This window comes from Aethalodelphis obliquidens, unplaced genomic scaffold (genome assembly GCF_003676395.1).
Source record: "Aethalodelphis obliquidens isolate GAN/ISIS:26980383/991018 unplaced genomic scaffold, ASM367639v1 scaffold29, whole genome shotgun sequence".
Taxonomy (NCBI): domain Eukaryota; kingdom Metazoa; phylum Chordata; class Mammalia; order Artiodactyla; family Delphinidae; genus Aethalodelphis; species Aethalodelphis obliquidens.
The window spans coordinates 13202079-13224127 of record NW_020837973.1 but is presented as its reverse complement, the minus strand read 5'-3'; the positions used below and the strand labels follow the sequence as shown (position 1 = coordinate 13224127).

Sequence of the window (22049 nt, the reverse complement as noted above, 5' to 3'; positions counted from 1 at the left end):
AAAAGACCTAACTGACCAGCTGGTGGAGAAAAGAAATAAAATTGCCACCTTAAAAGGATTTGTTTCCATTCATTTGATTGTGTTTCTGCGTGCTGTCACAATTTCTAAGTGGATAATGGAATAAAAGAAAATAAATATCCTCCATTTGCAGGAAGCAGTATATTGTAGTGGTAACAGCAAGATTATTACCAGACCAATCACTACCTACTAACTTAGCCATAAAATTTTCCTTCTCTGTAAAATAATAGTACCTGTCCTACAGGGCTCTTGTGGTGTCGGTATCTCATAACTGTAGGTAATTCAACTAGTATGGTGTCAGAAAAATCATGGCTACTCAAATAATGATATTCACTATAGTTCTGGATATTTTTTCAGTTAAAGAAAAACATCTTCTTGCTGAAAGATTTATCATGTCAGATTGAGGGAACAAAGATGAAACTTGTTACTATTTTCTCATAAGACAAAAAGTGAGGATGTGAAATCTCACCAAAAAGATGTGTTCAAGTCTTTGGCTGTTCCCTGGAGATATGTGTAAACCCTTTTAGGATACCACACTGTTCAGAACAACACTGGTTTGAGTCAACTCCTAGGAAGTAAGTAATGGCATCGTCTGAGCTTACAGTTCCATCCTGAATTGTATTCAATGGTCAAAATGCAGATTTCAGTAGGAACATAAAGCCAACTTGCTTGGACAAAACTCAGCTTCTCCTTGTGTGAAGGCCACAAACAAAAGGGCTTTGGAGCTGTTCAAAATGATGGTGAAGCCCTCTTGTAACTAGTCTTTTTATCACCTCTTAGTCAGTTGAAATTCTGTCTCCCCCAATACACATTCATGAGACTTTTTTGGGTGATCTGAATGTTTAAAGAAAAAAAGGTCATTTATGTTTTCTCAACAGTGCAAAACTGTACTGATGATATTTATTTTAAACATCACATATTTTTCCCTTAGAGGAAAAGCCCGTTATTATTACAGCTGAAAGCAATAACTCTCAAACTGGGAAACATTTCCAAATCAAAAACTTGTGATTATCACAGTGCCTGGATGCTTGGCTGTTATTTTATTTGTTTGTTTATTTAAAGTCATCCCTTAAAGGGTCAAATATATAAAGATATTTATTTAGCTAGTCTTCAACTGGCCTTGTCTGTAAGTACTAAAATATCCAAATATTGCAAAAGATAAGAACGGATTATTTATTTGGGTAGCTTCAGGATTTTCCACTTTCGTTTACCTGAACCTTAACTAATGTGCAAACAAAAGCCTGGGGAAAAGACCCTTTGGGATTCGTTGTCTACTTATCCCCCAATTTTTATTTTGAAAAATGTCAAACTTATGGAAAAACTTGGAAGAATAGTACAACAAACACCTATATGCCAAGATTTACCAATTGTTAACGTTTACACATTCTCTCTCTCTCTTATATTTACAGATATGAATAATACACAAGTATATGTGTACATATGTGTGTATGTACGTATAGGTGTACACACATATAAACACTCTCTTTCTCAGAATTACTTGAGAGTTAGTTGCAAATCTTGTGACTCTAAATCTCAAAAATACTTCGGCATATACCCTCTTATGAAATATCCCACATCACATCAATACAATCATCATACACAGAAAATTTAACAATGATTCATATACCCTTATCAATAGAAACTCTATATTTAAATTTTTTCCATTGGCTCAATAATGTCCTGTAAAGCTGGGAAATTTTATTTTATTTTATATTTGAATCTAGGATCTGATCAAGGATCCTTTAATCTAGAACATTCCCGCAGACTTTTCTTTTTTAACATCTTTATTGGAGTATAATTGCTTTACAATGGTGTGTTAGTTTCTGCTCTATAACAAAGTGAATCAGTTATACATGTACATATATCCCCATATCTCCTTCCTGTTGCCTCTCACTCCCACCCTCCCTATCCCACCCCTCTAGGTGGTCACAAAGCACCGAGCTGATCTCCCTGTGCTATGCAGCTGCTTCCCACTAGATATGTTTTACATCTGGTAGTGTATATATGTCCATGCCACTCTCTCACTTCATCGTAGCTTCCCCTTTCCCCTCCCCGTGTCCTCAAGTCCATTTTCTATGTCTGCATCTTTATTCCTGTCCTGCCCCTAGGTTCTTCAGAACCTTTTTTTTTTTTTAGATTGCATATATATGTGTTAGCATACGGTATTTGTTTTTCTCTTTCTGACTTCCTTCACTCTGTATGACAGACTCTAGGTCCATCTACCTCACTACAAATAACTCAATTTCATTTCCTTTTATGGCTGAGTAATATTCCATTGTATATATGTGCCACATCTTCTTTATCCATTCATCTGTTGATGGACACTTAGGTTGCTTCCATGTCCTGGCTACTGTAAACAGAGCTGCAATGAACATTGTGGTACATGACTCTTTTTCAATTATGGTTTTCTTAGGGTATATGCCCAGTAGTGGGATTGCTGGATCATACGGTAGTTCTATTTTTAGTTTTTTAAGGAACCTCCATACTGTTCTCCATAATGGCTGCATCAATATACATTCCCACCAACAGTGCAAAAGGGTTCCCTTTTCTCCACACCCTCTCCAGCATTTACTGTTTGTAGCTTTTTTTGATGATGTCCATTCTGACTGGTGTGAGGTGATACCTCATTGTAGGTTTTTTTTTTTAATTTAATTGTATTTATTTTTGGCTGCATTGGGTCTTTGCTGCTGCACACAGGCCCTCTCCAGTTACAGTGAGCGGGGGCCACTCTTTGCTGTGGCACAAAGGCTTCTCATTGCATGGCCTCCCCCACTGCGGAGCACAGGCTCTAGGTGTGTGGGCTTCAGCAGTTGTGGCCCGCGGGCTCCAGAGCACAGGCTCAGTAGCTGTGGTGCACGGGCTCAGTTGCTCCACGGCATGTGGGATCCTCCCAGACCAGGGCTTGAGCCCGTGTCCCCTGCCATCGGCAGGCAGACTCTTAACCACTGCGCCACCCAGGAAGCCCCGTTGTAGTTTTGATTTGCATTTCTCTTATGATTAGTGATGTTGAGCATCCTTTCATGTATTTGTTGGCAATCTGTGTATCTTCTTTGGAGAAATGTCTATTAGGTCTTCTGCCCATTTTTGGATTGGGTTGTTCGTTTTTTTGATATTGAGCTGCATGTGCTTGTAAATTTTGGAGATGAATCCTTTGTCAGTTGCTTCATTTGCAAATATTTTCTCCCATTCTGAGGGCTGTCTTTTCGTCTTGTTTATGGTTTCCTTTGCTGTGCAAAAGCTTTGAAGTTTCATTAGGTCCCATGTGTTTATCTTTGTTTTTATTTCCATTTTTCTAAGAGGTGGGTCAAAAAGCATCTTGCTGTGATTTATGTCATACAGTGTTCTGCCTATGTTTTCCTCTAAGAGTTTGATAGTGTCTGGCCTTACATTTAGGTCTTTAACCCATTTTGAGTTTATTTTTGTGTACGGTATTAGGGAGTGTTCTAATTTCATTCTTTTACATGTAGCTGCCCAGTTTTCCCAGCACCACTTATTGAAGAGTCTGTCTTTTCTCCATTGTATACTCTTGCCTCCTTTATCAATGATAAAGTGACCATATGTGCGTGGGTTTATCTCTGGGCTTTCTATCCTGTTCCTTGATCTATATTTCTGTTTTTATGCCAGTATCATACTGTCTTGATTACTGTAGCTTTGTAGTATAACCCCCAGACTCTTTTGACTTACATGACATTGGCATTTTTTAGAGCCCAGATCAATTATTTTGCATAACATTCCTCCATTTGGAAATGTCTGTTTTCTCACACTTAGATTAAGGTTTCATATCCTGGACAGGTGTATATCAGAAGTGATATTGTGGAGCAATGTCTCATATCTATTTTTATGTAATTATTTGCAGTCAACTTTTCACTCACCTTTTCTCACTCATTCCAAGAGTACAATATGAAAGATGGCAAGCAAGCACTTTTAGTGTAGTTTCTTATTATGTCCTGACCACTGGTCTGCAATACCTCTGGGCATCAGAATGTCTACTTCACTAACAAATCATGATAACTTTTTTCAGTGGAGTAGGTGATGAGAGAATTTTTTTAAAAAAAAGGATGGTTTCAGTGCTCAGCACTTACGCATTTTAAATGAACATCCTTAGAACAGTCTGTAAAGGAATCTCAGTAGAATTCTACTTTTTATATCTGCTGGGTGGCTTAAAGTATACACTAGGAAACTAGACCAACAACATGGTCATCATCCCTATGAGACAGCAGAATACAAAGACCAGGTGTTGCTGGGAACTGGAAAGAAAATAGAAATGCACTGCCAAACATAGCTCTCCATACCAAGTGGCATATTCACTGAGGCCTAGCAAATGTATAGGGCCTTACATGGCAGAATATTTAAACTAAAATCAGTCCATGTCAGGAGACTCTGGACTTTTCTCTCTGTAAGTTTTTACCTTTTTTTTTTTTTTTTTTTTTTTTGTGGTATGTGGGCCTCTCACTGTTGTGGCCTCTCCCGTTGCGGAGCACAGGCTCCGGACGCACAGGCCCAGCGGCCATGGCTCACGGGCCCAACCGCTCCGCGGCATGTGGGATCTTCCCGGACCGGGGCACGAACCCGTGTCCCCTGCATCGGCAGGTGGACTCTCAACCACTGCACCACCAGGGAAGCCCTCTCTGTAAGTTTTTGAAGATAATAAAATTTCTTAATTTTCTGGAATAGTTTAGGTAAAGTCATATGCAAATCAAAAATGTTCCTCATTATTCTTTGCTTCCAAGATATTAATTAAATGTTATCATCCAATATGATTTTTAATATAAATGACAGCCACTAAGCAAATCTGGAAATCAGAGTAGACTGCTTTCTCTAAAATATTAAGTGAACACTAGCTGTAACTGAAAAGGTAAAATAAAAATAAAAATTCTGTTGTAAATCACTAGCATATTTCTCAATATAATCCAAAGAAAACCCCTTTCTCAGAAATGAGCAAATATAGTAGGCAGAAAATCAGTAAAGACATAGCTGAACTCAATAACACCATCACTCAACTAGATATAGTTAACATCTACAGGCTACTTCATTCAACAGTAGCAGAATACACATTTTTCTCAAGCTCACAGGGAACACTCACCATGATAGACCACATTCTGGGCCATAAAACACACCCTAACAAATGTAAAAGAATAGAAATTATACAATGCCTGCTCTCAGACCACATGGGATTAAACTAGGATTCAAAAACAGAAGTTAACTGGAAAACCACAAAATACATGGAGATTAAACAGCAAACTTCTGAAAAATACATGGGTCAAGGAAGAAATCTCAAGGTGAGTTTAAAAATATTTTGAACTACCTGAAAATGAAAACACAACATATCAAATCTGTGGAATGTAGCAAAAACAGTGTTTAGAGGGAAAATTATGGTATGGAATGCATAGATTAGAAAAGAATAAAGATCTAAAATCAACAATTTAAGTTACCACCTTAGGAAACTAGAAAAAGAAAAGCAAAGTAAATCCAAAGTAAGCAGAAGAAATATTAAGAATTAGGGTAGAAATCAATGAAACAAAAAAGAGGAAATCAATAGAGAAAATCAATGAAGCTAAAAACTGGTTCTTCAAAAAGATCAATAAAATCAATAAGGCTTGGGACTTCCCTGGTGGCTCAGTGGTTAAGAATCCGCCTGTCAATTCAGGGGACACGGGTTCGAGCCCTGGTCTGGGAAGATCCCACATGGCGCGGAACAACTAAGCCTGTGCACCACAACTACTGAGCCTGTGCTCTAGAGCTCATGAGTCGTAAATACTGAGCCTGTGTGCCACAACTACTGAAGCCCACATGCCTAGAGCCCATGCTCCACAACAAGAGAAGGCACCACAATGAGAAGCCTATGCACCACAATGAAGAGTAGCCCATTTGCCGCAACTAGAGAAAGCCCACACACAGCAATGAAGACCCAACACAGCCAATAAATAAATAAATAAATAAATAAATAAATAAATAAATAAATAAAATAAGTCTCTACCCAAGGTAACCAAAAAAAAAAAAAAAAAAAAGAGAGAGAGAGAGGGAGGACATAAATTAGTAACACTGGAAATGAAAGAAGGGACCTCACTACAGATCTTATTGAAAATTAAATGAATAATAAAAGAATACTAAGAACAACTCTATGCCCACAATTTGATAAAGTAGATGAAATGGACCAATTTCTTCAAAGACACAATCTGCCAAAACTCACACAAGAAGAAATAAATAATCTGAATAGGCCTATACCATAAGATGTTAAGCAAAAACGTGAACAAACTTTTTGGCCAACCCAATATAAAAGAAATTGAATCAATAATTAATAACCTTCCAAAGAAGAAAGGATTGGACCCACATGGGTTCACTGATGAATTCTACCAAATATTTAAAGAAGAAATTACATCAATTCTACAATCTCTATCAAAGGATAGAAACAAAGGGAATATTTTCTGTGAAGCCAGTATTATCCCAATACCCAAACTAAACAAAGATATTAGTAGAAAAGGAAACTACAGACGAATATCTCTCATGAACATTTATGCAAACATCCTCAACAAAATATTAGCAAATCATACCCAAAAATGCATTAAAAAGAAGTATACACCATGACAAGGTGGAATTTATCCCAGGTATGCAAGGCTGGTTCAGCATTTGAAAATCAATTGATGTAATCTATCACAGACTAAAAAAGGAAAAACAAGTCACAGCAATAGATGCAGAAAAAGTATCTGACAAAATCCAACACCCATTCATAATAAAAACTCTCAGTAAATTAAGAATAAAGCGGAGTTTTCTCAACTTGATAAAGACTATCTACAGGAAACCTATAGCTATCATCATACTTACTGGTGAGAAACTCAAAGCTTTCCCATTAAGATCAAGTACAAAGCAGGGATGTCCTTTCTCACCAGTCCTTTTCAACATCATGGTGGAAGTACTTGCTAATGCAATAACGTAAGAAAAAGAAATAAAAGGTATACAGATTGGGAAGGAAGGTTTAAAACTGTCTTTGCAGATGACATGATCCTCTACGTAGAAAATTTGAAATAATAAACAAAAAACTCCTGGAATTAATAAGTAATTATAGCAAGGTTGAAGGATACAAGGTATAACAAAGTCAATTGCTTTCTTATACACCAACAATGTTCAAAGGGAAGTTAAAATTAATAATGCAATGTTATTTACATTAGCACCCCCCCAAAATGAAATACTTAAGCCTAAGTCTACAAAATGTACAAGCTCTGTGTAAGGAAAACTACAAAACTCTGATCAACAAAATTAAAGGAGAACTAAATAAATGGAAAGATATTCTGTATTCACAGATAGAGAAATTCAATATTGCCGAGATGTCAGTTCTTCCCAACTTGATCTGCAGATTCAATGCAATCACGATAAAAAAATCCAACAAGCTATTGTATGATATCAACAAACTGATTCTAGAGTTTATATGAAAGGCAAAAGATACAGACCAGCCAACACAATACTGAAGAAGAACAAAGTTGGAACAATGATGCTACCTAACTTCAAGACTTAACATAAAGCTACAGTAATCAAGACACTGTGGTATTGTTGAAAGAATAGACAAATAGATCAATGGAACAGAATAAAGAGCCCAGGAACAGGCCCCCATAAATAGAGTCAACTGATCTTTGACAAAGGAGAAAAGGCAATACAATGGAGCAAAGATAAGTCTCCTCAACAGAAGGTGCAGGAACAACTGGACATCTACATGCAAAAAAAAAGAAATGAATCTAGATACAGACCTTACATGCCTCACAAAAATTAACTCTAAATGGATCACAGACCTAAATCTAAACACAAAAGTATAAAACTCCTAGATGGTAACACTGGAGAAAACCTAGATGACCTTGTATATCAGGGGTCCCCAACCCCCTTTTAGGAACTGGCTGCACAGCAGGAGGTGAGCAATGGGCAAGCAAAGCTTCATCTCCCACTTCCCATCACTCGCATTACTGCCTGAACCATCCCCCCACCCCATGTTCGTGGAAAAATTGTCTTCCACGAAACCGGTCCCTGGTGCCAAAAAGATTGGGGGCCGCTGTTATATATGACAGTGACTTTAAATACAACAGCAAAGACACAATCCAAGAAAGAAATAATTGATAACTAGACGTTGTTAAAATTTTAAACTTCTGCTCTGAAAAAGACATCAAGAAAATGAGAAGACAAGCCACTGACTTAGAGAAAATATTTGCAAAAGGCACATCTGACAAAGAGCTGTTATCCAAAATATACAAAGCACACTTAAAACTCAGTAATAAGAAAATAAACAACCCAATTAAAAATAGACCAAAGACCTTAACAGACACCTCACCAAAAAGATATACAGATGGTTAAAAAGCTTATGAAAAGATGCTCCCCATTATATGTCATCAGGGAAACACAAATTAAAATAAAGAGATAGCACTACATGCCAATTAGGATGGCTAAAATCCAGTAAACTGACAACACCAAATGCTGACAAGGATGAGGAGCAACAGGAACTCTCACACACTGCTGGTGGAATGCAAAATGGTACAGCCACTTTGGAAAACAATTCGGCAGTTTCTGCAAAAACTAAACCTACTTTTTTCATATGATCCAGTAATTGTGCTCCTTGGTTATTTCCCCAAAGGAGCTGAAAACTTATGTCCACACGGATGTTTATAGCAGCTTTATCTATAATTGCCCAAACTTGGAAGCAACCAAGATGTCCTTCAATAGGTGAATGGATAAACTGTGGTACACCCAGACAATGGAATATTATTCCATGCTAAAAAGAAATGAGCTATCAAGCCATGAAAAGACATGAAGGAATCTTAAATGCATATTACTAAGTGAAAGAAGTCAATCTAACAAGTTACCTGTTATGATTCTAACTATATGACATTCTAGAAAAAGCAAAACTATAGAGACAATTAAAAAAAAAAAAAAGAAAACAGTGGCTTCCAGGAGTGTATGTGTGTTAGTGCATGGGTGGAGATGAATAGACAGAGCACAAAGAATTTTTAGGGCAATGAAAATACTCTGTATGATATTATAATGATGGATATATGTCATTATACATTTGTCCACCCACAGAATGCACATACCCAGAGTGAGCCCTAAAGTGAACTATGGACCTTGGGGGATTATGATGTGTCAATGTAGGTTCATCCTTGGTAAAAAAGGTACCATTTTGGTGAGTGGTGTTGATAACAGAGGAGGCTATGCATGTGTAGGGGTAGGAGGTGTATGGGAATTATCTTTCCTTTCAATTTTGTTGTGAACCTAAAAGTATTCTAAAAAATATTTTTTAAAAACCCAAAGAATCAAATTAAGTAAAAAATCTAGCAATCAATAAGCCAGATAATATTTATTTAATATTATACGAAGTATTATGAACTATAAAAAATTATAAGTTAGTTTCTGAATATGAGCATCTGTAATTTAGTAGCGTGCATGCAAAAATCATGCCAACAGTAAAGCTTCATGTGACATGAATTAACTAATCCACATATAGACCAGAAGAATGTTAGGAGAAGTTGCAGAGGAAGTAGTGATGATGCAGGCCTGACCGTGGAGGGGGTAGGATGGAGTATGAGCCGTTAAGGTTGGAGGTCAACACGATGAACAAGGAAGAAAGGAGAAGGAAGCCAGCAGGCACGGGAGGTGGGCCAATGTCATGTAATCCTGATATAAACATGATGAAAACAGAACTGTATTTGGCAAGCCAGGTATAAGCAAGCTGTTTTAACTTGCCACATTTACACAGATGTTTGGGGTCAGGTTCACAAAGCAAAGAGAAGTACAACACAAGTCTAATAAGAATCCCCGCGTGCAGCAATTTTTTTGGCTAAAAATCACACTGTCTGTACAGTACCTCCTCTGCTGAGGGAACATTTGCCTCAGGAGAGATGTCCCAGAGAGAAATTATAAACAAAAGAGCATTAGCAATCGTGACGTCTGTACACAAAAAACATGGTTTTACAGTTTAGTTTAATCCTCTGTAGACAGTGCTTGATGAAATACATTTTCATGAGATGTGCATATTCTTAGCATTAGAAATTCTAGAGGCTTTGTGAAAATACAGTATGGTCTTCTCACTTGAGCAAATCAAGCCAGAATCATTTAGCACTGCTATTTACACCTCTAGGATACAATCCTTGCAATATGCAAGTACCGAGGAATTAAAGATGACTGTAGAATGTTAATAATAAGCTGCATCTTCACTTAAAAATCTTAATGTTTCTGGTTGGAGAACCAATTTCAGACCATTGTTGAATGTTCTGTTCAGTGGGTCATGTGGCATACATAAATAGGACTGAGATTCCAGAATAAGATGAAGTATAAATTAAAACAATAAACAATTATGAGGCATTGGTTTACACCATGTATCAGCAAGCTACAGCCCATGGGCGAAATCCAGTCTATTGCCTATTTTTGTAAATAAAGTTTTATTGGAACACAGCCACAGCCATTTATTTACATCTTGTCTCTGGCTGCTTTCATGCTATATGGCAGAGCTGAGTAATTGTAACAGAGACCAGATGGCCCACAAAGCCTAAAATATTTACTATCTGGTCCTTTACAGCAAAGATTGCCAAACCCTGGTCTCTGCTTTTAATTGTCAGCGCCTTAAAATATGTGTTAGTTTTCTATTGCCACTGTAATAAATTACTGCAAAACTAAGTCACTCAAAACAACACAAATTTATTATCTTATAATTCTGGAGGACAGAAGTCCTAAAATCAAGGTGTCAGCAGATCTGGAAGTTCTAAGGGAGAATTCCATTCCTAGCATCTAGAGGCCAACTGCATTCTTTGGCTTATGGCCCCATCCTCCACCTTCAAAGCCAGCATTTCAGTCTCTCTCTGCTTCTGTTGTCATGAAGCCTTCTTTTCTTCTCTGCTTTTGCCATTACATCTTCTTCTTAGAGACTGACTGTCTTGCTTCTGTCTTATAAAGATCCTTGTTATTACACTGGATCCAGCCAGACTAATCCAGAATAATCTCCCCATCTTAAGATCCTGAACTTAATCATACCCGCAAAGTCCCTTTTGCCGCGTAACTTAGCATATCATAGGTTCCAGGAATTATGACGGGGCCATCTTCCAGAGGACATTATTTGGCATACCACAATATGTAAAATAATTTATTTTCCAAAGAGAGTGTAGGTGCTTGAAAAGAGACCCAAAGGTGGCTACATGCAATTTAATATAGACTTTTTTTAAGATTTTTTTGATGTGGACCATTTTTAGTCTTTTATTGAATTTGTTACAATATTGCTTTTGTTTTATGTTTTTGGTTGCAAGGCATGTGGGATCCTAGCTCCCCCACCAGGGATCAAACCCGCACCCTCTGCCTTGGAAGGCAAAGTCTCAACCACTGCACCGACAGGGAAGTCCCTAACACAGACTTCTTAACATCCACCCAACTTCCTCCACATTTCTTAATTCTTCTTTCTCAAACCCTTCCCTCTGAATCTTGACCTCATTTCATCACTGTGTATTGCTATCTCAGAAAACAACTGAGGAAAGACATGTTCTTACATCTGAAACCTCGCATTCTTTGATTCAGAACAACAAAAGCTTTATTAAAATTTAAATGTACAATCTTCTCACAAGTTTTATCAACCAAAAAATCACGCTACCGGTATGTTTATCATCCTAATTTAGAGGAGACAAAAGCTTCATTCACATATACCTAAAAGACAGGATAGGAAATAAGGAATGCCCTCAAAAAAGGTAGGGGTAATCTTGCATGCATGCTTTGAAGATGGAGATGTTGGACTTAGGAAGGAAGATGGCAGGAAAGTCTTTATGTAATGGTTTCACTAGAGAAGGGTTGAAAGAAAAGCATAAGACGAGACATGTGTGGGGATGCACCAAAGGGTACCTATGGGGAGAAGCAAATCCTACAAGTTAGATAGGTCACAGGTTATGTGATAGTGGATGGCAAACAGAATGTGGAAAACCTCAAATTCTAGACTAGAGAATTCAGACAACTTATAGATGCTGAAGGTTTCTGGTCTGAGTAGATGCTGGACCAGAGCTGTATTGATGGGATATTAGTCTGGTCAAATTTTAGAGGAAAAAGGGAGGTGAGATGACATAAAAGGGAATAGTTTTCCTTCCACCCCAAATGAGGAGAGAATGTCATGTGACAACGGGGGTAGGGATTGAAGTGCTGCAGCTGAAGTTGACACCTGAGGCTGCCAGAAGCTGGCGGAGGCAAGTCAAGATTCTCCTCTACAGATTTTAGAGGAAGCATGGCTCTGCAGACACCTTGATTTCAGATTTCTATCCTCCAGAGCTGTGAGACAATAAATGTCTGTGCTTTAAGCAACCTAGTTCGTGATACTTTGTTACAGCAGCCCAAAGAAACTAATACAACACCTCATGCTCAAAATAACAATAATCATTCAATAAATATTTATTGGCCACCTACTGTGTGTCAGGCACCATTCTAGGTGCTAAAGATACGGCAAACAAAACTGGAAAAAAAAAAAAAAAAACTAGCTTAGCTCCTACTGGGGAAAAGACAGATAACACACAAACTATTAGGGTTTCATATGGTGGTATCTATATGGAAAAAAGTTAGAGCAAGCAAGAGAGCGTGTGTGGTGCTCACGTTGGCAGCACATATACTAAAATGGGAACACAGACAATTAGCATGGCCTCTGCGCAAGGATGATGCGCCAATTCAGGAAGCGTTCCGTATTTTTTATAGTATATGAACCCATATATATGGAATCTAGAAAAATGGTATAGGTGATCTTATTTGCAAAGCAGAAACAGAGACACAGACATAGGGAAGAAACGTACGGATACCAAGGGGGAAAGGGATGGTGGTGGGATGAATTGGGAGATTGGGATTGGCATATATACACTACTATGTATAAAACAGGTAACTAATGAGAACCTACTATATAGCACAGGGAACTCTACTTGGTGCTCCGTGGTGACCTAAATGGGAAGGAAATCCAAAAAAAGAGGGAACATATGTATACGAATGGCTGATTCACTTTGCTGTACAGCAGAAACTGACACAGCAGTGTAAAGCAACTATACTCCAATTAAAAAAAAAAAAGTGTGTGTGTGGGCACGTGCGCAAATGGGTGCATATGAGAGCCCAGTTTAAGATAACGGGGTCTAAAAAGTCCTCACTGTGAATGAACACCTGAGCATGTGAGGGGTGAATAGTCATCAGGGTATAGAGGATTGCTGGCAGAGGGGTCAGCAAGTGCAAAGGCCCTGAGGTCGCAACATTCCTGGTGTAGTCCAGGAAAAGCAAGGGGGTGAGAGCATGGATGGAGCAGAACATGCAAGAGGAAAACTGGTAAAAGTTGAGAGCAGAGAGTCAAAGAAGGTGTGGGTGGCTGGACTGTGTGTAGACCCTTGTATACTGCAAGAACACTTGTATACTGCAAGAACACTGGCTCTACTCTGAGTGGGTCCAGGAGCTTCGAAGGGCTTTCGACAGAGGACTGACATGATCCAACTCACTCTTTAACTGGATCACCTTGATTGTTTTGTTGAGTGTAGGTTAAACGGGGCCACAGTGGAAGCACAGAGATACCACTTGGGAGATTACAGCAATAATCGGGATGAGAGATGATGGTGGCTTAGAGCAGGGTGGCAGCAATGGACATGTTAAGAAATGCCCTGACTCTGTATATTTTGAAGGTAGACGCGAGAATGTTTGCATCTTTAATGATGTCTTTGGGACCACGATGTAATGTCTTAACTTCCCAACTAGATTGTTAAGTTCATTGTGGGCAGGAGCCAGGTCTTATGTGTCTCCAGGGACTTCTCCAGTCTTGGCCCTGGCATCTTACAGACAGCAGGTGCTGCATTTAACACACATTCTTGATCTTTCAATAAGAAGGAACTAACTTCTTACTTCCAGAGACCCACCAATGTCACGTGAGTATGATTCCAGAACACTTGCCATTTGAGTCAATGACCAACTATGTGAGAAAATGTTTCCTGGGACAACTCCAACCTTTGTCCTTTGCCAACAACCCTCCAACACATAACTTTACTGCTGTAAATTCAGCTATATTCAAATATTCCAACAGTGTGTTATTAAGCCTTGGGCATTTTTAAATTCCATAAATTTTACTTAAAGTGCTCTTCTGGTCTGAAAACAAAGAAAACCCGAAAGAAAAAGATATAAGTTGGAGGATTCATGTGAATAGAACTGAGAATAAAAGCACATTTGATTATTGGCACAAGTTTCTTGAAGCGAAAGAGGAAAAAAAAGGACTATTTCCTTCTGAAGATATTGTCTCAGAGATTTATACAAGTTTCAGGGGATCTGATAACTGGTGGTTCATTCCCTAAAGCAAAAATTAACTGGTAAAGAGAACTCTTCAGCATCGAGATGTCAGGCCATGTGATATTTGGCATCAGAAGCTAAGTGTGGCACTCCCGTTCAGCTCCTTGCAGAGAGCGGTTGTAATTTCTAGCTACAGTAACTGAAAGTTTATTTGGATTGCTACTTTTTCAGGTAAAGGAATGCTGGGGTTGATTAGTAGTGAAAATTAGGTAAGGGCACCCTTCCGCACCTGCTAAGACACGTGACAGAGAGTGGACCCAGTACTCCGGTGGGATTCAGCACATCTGGTTTTCATTTGGAAACAAACCTACTTGTTTTACAGGTTTGTGCCTCCGTCCCATTAGCTGAGAAATGGGAACCAGGTGATAGGCTGAACCCTTCCCCATCTCTAGAGATGGGGCTACTTGTATAAGCACCTCGGTGAGCAGACGACACTGGGAAAGGATGGGTATAGCTCTGTGATTTGTCTTCAGATGTCAAACTGATGTTCTGATTCGAAACCAGGGCAGACAGGTATCATTCCTAATCAGACACCTACTCAGCCCCTGGGCATGAAGAAATTTAGAATGGAGAGAGAAACTGCAAGTAGAAAAGCATTTTAGGTCTTTCGGGAAATACATATCCAAAGCTTGGCAGAGAAATAAAAATAGTTGTCGGCCAGTTTAGGAAGACAGCAAGATACAGCAGAAAAACAAAAAGAGAGGAGGTGTTGATACAGAGGTGGGACAGGAAATAAAGGTAAAGGGAGAGAGCTGAAAGAAGAGGAAAGACACAGGGTGGAGAGAGGGCAGGCTGGAGACACGTAGAGAAGAATTTCCTGACACCACTCCTGGCTACTTACACAATCCCACAGCGACTAAAGCAAGCTCTCCCATGAAGACGGAAGGGCATGTAGGTGCTTCAAGAAACCATGAAGTTATTTTGGGCACAGGAACTCGCCTGACTCATCCAGCTCAGACGCAAAAACATCCCTGTGGTCTGTAATTTACACTTTTGTCCTCTGTAGAACTTTCAAAGTAGGTGCTCAACAATTATTTGTTGAAGGTGATTGAACAGTAAATATTCCAACACAGTACTTCAAGAGCAAGACAGACCCCTGGTTTCTCCTTTGGAAATTCTGTACTAGCGGGAAAAGTAGTATAGCCCTTTGAGGAAGGGCAACACACTGAGGTGAAAATAGCATGAGAAGAAGTCAATATCCAATGGTGGGAGTGGTCAGGAAAAATATTTGGGCCAAGAAAGGCTGCATGACCACAGCACTGGATGGTGGATAGGTTGACATATTCTACACCCCTTCCACAAACACACTTTATATGGTTTATAGACGGATCTAGCAAACAAACAATAAAACCCATTTCTGTAACTGGTTTCTGTCTAACCTTCTGACTCCTACTGCATTATATTCCTGGGGAAAATTTCCTAACAGATCCAACCAGTAGATTTTAACGTTGAAGGTTCTAGAAAGTCACAGGTCAACCCTTCCTTCTCACAACTGCTTAGTCCTTCTTTGTGACAACATTCTTGGAACTCCATTGTCACACAGCAGCCTTCTGGGGCTCTGTGGCTCTTCTGATTCCAAAGTGTTTGGGGAATCACAAAGAGCCTTCCTAATTCCTCAGGAAGCTCCTGGCTTCAACCTGGCAAATGCAAAGAGCTGGTCAACCTTCTTTTACCTTGGATCCCTTTGTACAGAAATAGAGCCAAATGACAACATCCCTGCACAGAGTACGTGTCACGAACAAGCATGTAGTGTGTTCATCCCGAGTACATACAGTTTAAAAACATTAGATTTTTATTCTTTAGATTTTTTTCAAACTGTATAGATTCTTTACTAAAAATGAAAGCTACTTACAGTGAAATATGTGCACAGAGAAACGTTGTTATCCAGGTAGTCTAGAAAGACTATCGTGGTATTACTTTTTTTTTAATCTAGCAAAATGTTAACAGATGAAATCCCTGTCCCCATGCTAAATGGATACCTTAAAGTGGAATTCACTCTGAAATTTTACGTGTAGTAAAGAATATTGAAACTACTTGTACAATTTGCATACACTGGTCTTTTCTGGACCTGAGAGTATGGAAAATATTTGAATAAGATGATTCGCTGGTTTTACTTTCAGGAATGAACACCAGAAGATCTGTAATCAATAATTCAACATGCCTCCAGGAGATGCAAATTATTACTATAAAGTGAGTTCTTCTTTAAAAAACTGCTCATCAACTTTGTATAGTGACACATGGTAACTAGACTTATCACAGGGATCATTTTGTAATGGATAGAAGTATTGAATCACTATGTTGTACACCTGGAACTAACATAGTGTTGTAGGTCAATTCTACTCCTAGTTAAAACAACTGCTCATCAGATTGGCATGGTAATTTTGGGGAAAAGTTACAATCTTGGAACCTCTGACGTCAAGGCCCAGTAAAGGGGGGGATGCAGATAAATGGGCAACAGAGATATAGGATTGAGGGTGTAAACAGTTAAAGTGAGTGGTGGCATAAGGTATCGCAGAGTGATACTTCTCAAAACCTTTGGATATATTTACAGAACAAATTTCATTTAATCAGTAACTATTAAGAACTTAAAATATATCAAATACTGTACTACTATGGATATTCATGGTGTTGAGAGGGAATTCAAATGGTAATAGTGAAGCCAGATCCGGTCTCTGTACCCCAACACCGAATTAATTCTTGGAGACAGAGTTTTGGGTGAAGGAGAAGCAAAGGGGGCCACAGCGGGCGAATGCCCTCAAGACTGTGTGTCCCAACTTGGAGGGGGTAGTGAGGAGTTTTATAGTAAAACTATAAAGGAGGGCGTGATCTATAAACTATAAACTAAAAAACTATCAAAGAGGGCGTGATCAGCTCATGGACAATCTTCTGATTGGTGGGGAGGTAAGTGGGAGTCGGCGTCATCAACCTTCTGGTTCCAACCCCTCTGGGGTGTATCTGCTTGTGAGTACCATACCTTTTCAACTTCTTCCACCTGGCAGGGGTTTCAGTATCTGCAAAACAGCTCAAAGATACGTATATCCCTTGTTGGGGAACCAGGACCCTGGCCCAAGGCTGTACTATTGTTTCTTTTGACTGTTCCTCCCTTGTCTCCTGCATCCCCTCCATTCCCTAATTAGCAACTGTCTGAACCTGCCCATAGGAACTCAGGGAAGGTCACGGAGGCTGAATTAAGCCTATTTCCTATAATCAAGAAATGGGGGACACAAAGGTTTTTGTGCCCAGGAGCCCTACAGGGTCCTGCTCGGTAGTAATAGGAATCCTGATCATCTAGCATCTTATCTTCCTAGTAAAAAAAAAATGTTTCTATCTCATGACATTACTTGAAAATTTGAGGCAGATGTCTCATGAAAACAAATTCTATTGCCTGATTCACGTGGAGATTGGAACCTGATCTACAAATGCCCTATAACCAATAATCGCCCCCCATTCCTTTCTTCTTCCTCCTCCTTCTTGTAGGAATGCAGACTCATTTTTACTGATGTACTGACAGATATATAATAATATTGGAAAGGACGCCACACCTTCAGAGATTTGTAGGACTTAGAATATGGTATGTAGCAGACAGTGAGAGCCTAAAGGTTGAAAAGCAGCTGATGAGAGCGACCAGGTTAGGAGACGGAAAGGAGGGTGGGCTGGAGCAGAAAGGTGGGAGATGGCAGGATAAACTAGGGCAGGTGAGAGAGATAACTAAAGAATTGAGTCAAGGTCAGGAAGAGTGAATGCATGTGGACAGGGGTCCTAGGGCAAGTAGAGAAAGTATAAGCCCAGGTGAAGAGTGAAAGACTGGGTAAAGTAACGGGGCATGAGAAAAGCGCTTTCCTGGGTTCACTGCCCCAGGTAGATGTTCTGTAAACTGAAGGTTTGAATTTTAATATGCCCAGCTGGTCCTCCATCGCTGTGCCCTCAACATGTCAGAGATTCCCACGTCTATATCATCAGCTCAGAGGCCTCCTCTGAGATCCTCACTCACAATCTAGTTCCATGCTCTGCCCTGACATCTCTGAGTTTATCTGGCAGACGTCTCCAGCTTAACTTGTCCACCACTGAATCCATGCTTCCGCACCCCAGATCTGTCTCCTTGCGCCAGTATTTTCCACCTCAGTAAAGAGCACTATTATCTCCCATGAATTCAACCAGGAGCCCGGGAGAATTCCTCCTTCCTTAGTTCTCCCTTAACCCTCTTCTACTTTCTTCCAACAGTAAATTCTTTAATCCTACCTCAAACCTTTCCGTACCTCGTGTTCATCACTGCTGCTACCTGATGAATGGAATACTGCCTGTCATATCAGTAAACAAAAAATGTCACAGTCATCACAGCACAGCCACTGCCAACAGTGAGCTGGTGAGCTCTGTGGGGACTCAGGAAAGAAAAGAACACCTGCCATCTAGCAGCCACCAGACTGCAGCCACTCCCCACAGAGAGCCCTGAGGAAACGCAGGATGTGAAAACAGAACACTGGCCCCAGAGAGCTAAGGTGCATATCAAAGGAACAATTTCAGGGAGCCCAGACTCTTGCATCTTCCCCTACAGAGAAAAGCGCCAAGTTCCTTAACTTGAGATACCTAGTTTTCCTTAATTAACAATAATCCTTTGATGTTCAGACTAACTGCCCTTTGCTGCAAAACTATATATCCTGGCTCTCCCCCTCACCTCCTTGGAGCAGTTCTCCCAGGGTTACCTGAGATGCTGCCTCCCTGGCTTGAAGTCCTAAAAATTCTCACCAAATAAAACATAACTCTCAACTTTTAGGTTGTGCATATACTGTTTAGTCAACATACCTTAATCAAGTTCACCATCATTCCTTGGATGAACTATTAAACACCCACTTCCAATCTTCTGCACCAGAATCCATTCTCCACTTTTGAGCAAGGGTGAATGTCTTAAAATGTCATTGTATCATGTTCATCGTGGTACATTCATTTACCATGTCCTCCTGTTCAAAATCATTCAGTACCTGCCTCTTTCTTTATTCCCATAGAGAACAGCTCTCTTGGTGACTGAATTCCATGCTGCCTCAGTGCCTTTGCACACATACTTCTGCCTGGGATGTTTTCACAGAACTGACTCCTTCTCACCCTTTAAGTTCAGCTTAAAGGTTCCATTCTTATAGTTTATCCTTTCTGGAGCAGCTATTCTCTGTTATTCTCTATCACAACGTCCCATTTTTCCCTTCAAAAATTAACATTTTATTTATTACTTTTTTCCCCATTAGATTATGAGTTCAATTTGGGCAAGACCTACAACTCTTTTCTTCACTATTGACTCACCAGCACCGGATATACTGCCTGGAACATAGAGGCACTCAAAGATTTATTCAGTACATAAAGAAATAAAAATAATCCAACAATGTCAAAGTCTTTTGGGGGTAATGCATGTTATATATTATTTTCCGACTTTGAATCTCTAGAACAATTTTTATGTTACCATTTGGACAATTAAAATATGAGTGTCCAGTGATTATTTACCATTGTGGTACCTAATTAGTACCTGCTCTTTAATATTTTGCCAAGCTGCCTCCCAAACAAGACTTGAATGACAAGGACCAAATCCCTAAGTCCATTCATTCACTCAACAAATGAGACACAGACACCGTTCTAGGGGCTGTAGCTACAGAGCTGTACAAAACAGGCATGGTTCTCACCCTCCAGTGGACATGGGCTATCCTCATATTCGTTAATTTAATCTATTAAATTAAATTAAATCGATTAAATTCGTTAATTTAATCTATTAAACAGAGCACCAAGCTCTGTTGACGACAAAAGGTAGATAACAATAAACAAACAGGAATTCCTGCCCTCCTGAGTTCACATTCTTGTGTACATGAGCTTAAATGTGTACATTACAGTACTTAGCCTCTAACGCTGAGATTGTTAATATGTATTTAAGGATTTCATGTCAAAACATGTTAAGTTGGGAAGGAGTTAGATAATTACGTGTTTATGAAAATTCAATGCACTTCTTCAATCACAGAGAAGGCAGCCAAATAAATAAATAAATAAATAAATATTAAATAAATAAATAATTAAAAGAAAATACAAAATCAGAGGTGGGGCAGCCCTGAAGCTCTGATTACCATGATTCTTTTTAACCCATTTAAACCAGGTAAAAATTGCCCACATCATTTTTTTTTTTTAACCCAATCCACCCTACCAATCTGAATGAACTGTCTATGCATAGAAATCTGCCTTAAGAGAGAGAGAAAGAATGTCCGGGGCTGAGAAACTAGGTAAGACAAAGGAGACGGACTAAACCCAAGCCTGCCCTTCAAGAGCTCTGGTAACGGACACCACATTTCAGACATGTGATTTCATTCACAAAGCATTTTAAGTAGTTTAATATGGTGCACTGTCAGATGACAAAGAGCATTCTGGATTTAAAAAATAAATAAAAACATGCAGTGTAGTCTCCAGCAGAATTTAACTCCAACGTAAGGGATGAAACAGAAGAAATGCTGTTATGTCTTGACTTGGACATGACTGATGGAGATGGAAAACTGTCAGAGGATTTGAATCTAATTCTTGTATTTGACATCCCCACAAGGAGTTCTGCATTATAGCTGTTTTCTGTAATTGTCTTTCAGAATCCCTATGTTGAATGCAAAGATTCTACCTGAATAATCTCAGAAGAAAACTTTTTTACCTCAAAGAATTGTCTTACATTCAAAGGTCAAAATAAATGTTACTGTTTTATAGTTTCTGTAACTAACATACAGAGAAAGAAAGAAAGAAAGAGAGAGAGAGAGAGAGAGAGAGAGAGAGAAAGGAAGGAAGAAAGAAAGAAAGAAGGAAGGGAGGAAGGAAAAAAGAGTTCTGCCATTGAATTACAGAACTTAGAATCTTTGTTGTTTTTATTTTTAAAGAGATGTGCAACTTATTTATTTATTTTTTAAAAATTTATTTATTTTAAAATTTTCGGCCATACCCCAAGGCACGTGGGCTCTTAGTTCCCCAACCAGGGATCCAACCCTCGACCCCTGCTTTGAAAGGTGGAGTCTTTTTTTTTTTTTTTTCGGCACGCGGGCCTCTCACTGTTGTGGCCTCTCCCGTTGCGGAGCACAGGCTCCAGATGCGCAGGCTCAGCGGCCATGGCTCACGGGCCCGGCCGCTCCGCGGCATGTGGGATCCTCCCGGACCGGGGTACGAACCCGAGTCCCCTGCATCGGCAGGTGGACTCTCAACCACTGCGCCACCAGGGAAGCCCTGAAAGGTGGAGTCTTAACCACTGCACCACCGGAGAAGTCCCAGAACTTGGAGTCTTTTCATATTAAAGTTAGAGAAGTCATCATGCCAATTCCTCATTTTATAAATAAGGGAACTGAGATCCCGAGAGACTGAAGGATTTCCCTAAGTCACCAAGTTCATGAACAGCACAAGCAAGATTTAAGTCGGATGACCTGAAGGGTAAACTCTTCACCCTTCCAGAAAGAGCGGCTATCTTCCTCCTCTTCCTCCTCTAGGTTAACCCTTCTCAGTGGACTCCCAGCACATTTTGCCCCTCCACCCTGAAGCAGCAGGAGCAGCAGAAAGAGCAGGAACCCAGGCCACCGAAGGACGAAGAACACAGAGGAGTCAAGTGGCACTGAGATGCCAGCCTACTCCTCAGGGCTGACACTTAGGACCTGCCACGGCCTGAGTGTGACCTTGTTTATCTGCTCTGCTCAATATTAGCTGGTTGTATCCTTGTGTTCTGGGGGAAAATATAATTGCATTTG

General features: G+C 39.6%; 1 protein-coding gene and 1 non-coding gene across 2 annotated transcripts in view; one reads left to right on the top strand and one right to left on the bottom strand.

Annotated features, from left to right (window-relative positions):
• Positions 1-22049, bottom strand: part of FBXL7 (F-box and leucine rich repeat protein 7) — a 417673-nt gene that overhangs the window by 183448 nt on the left and 212176 nt on the right. The window lies entirely within an intron of this gene.
• LOC113630258 (U6 spliceosomal RNA) lies at positions 12599-12700 on the top strand. Its single transcript, XR_003436878.1, has one exon. It is a non-coding gene; the product is annotated as a U6 spliceosomal RNA (small nuclear RNA).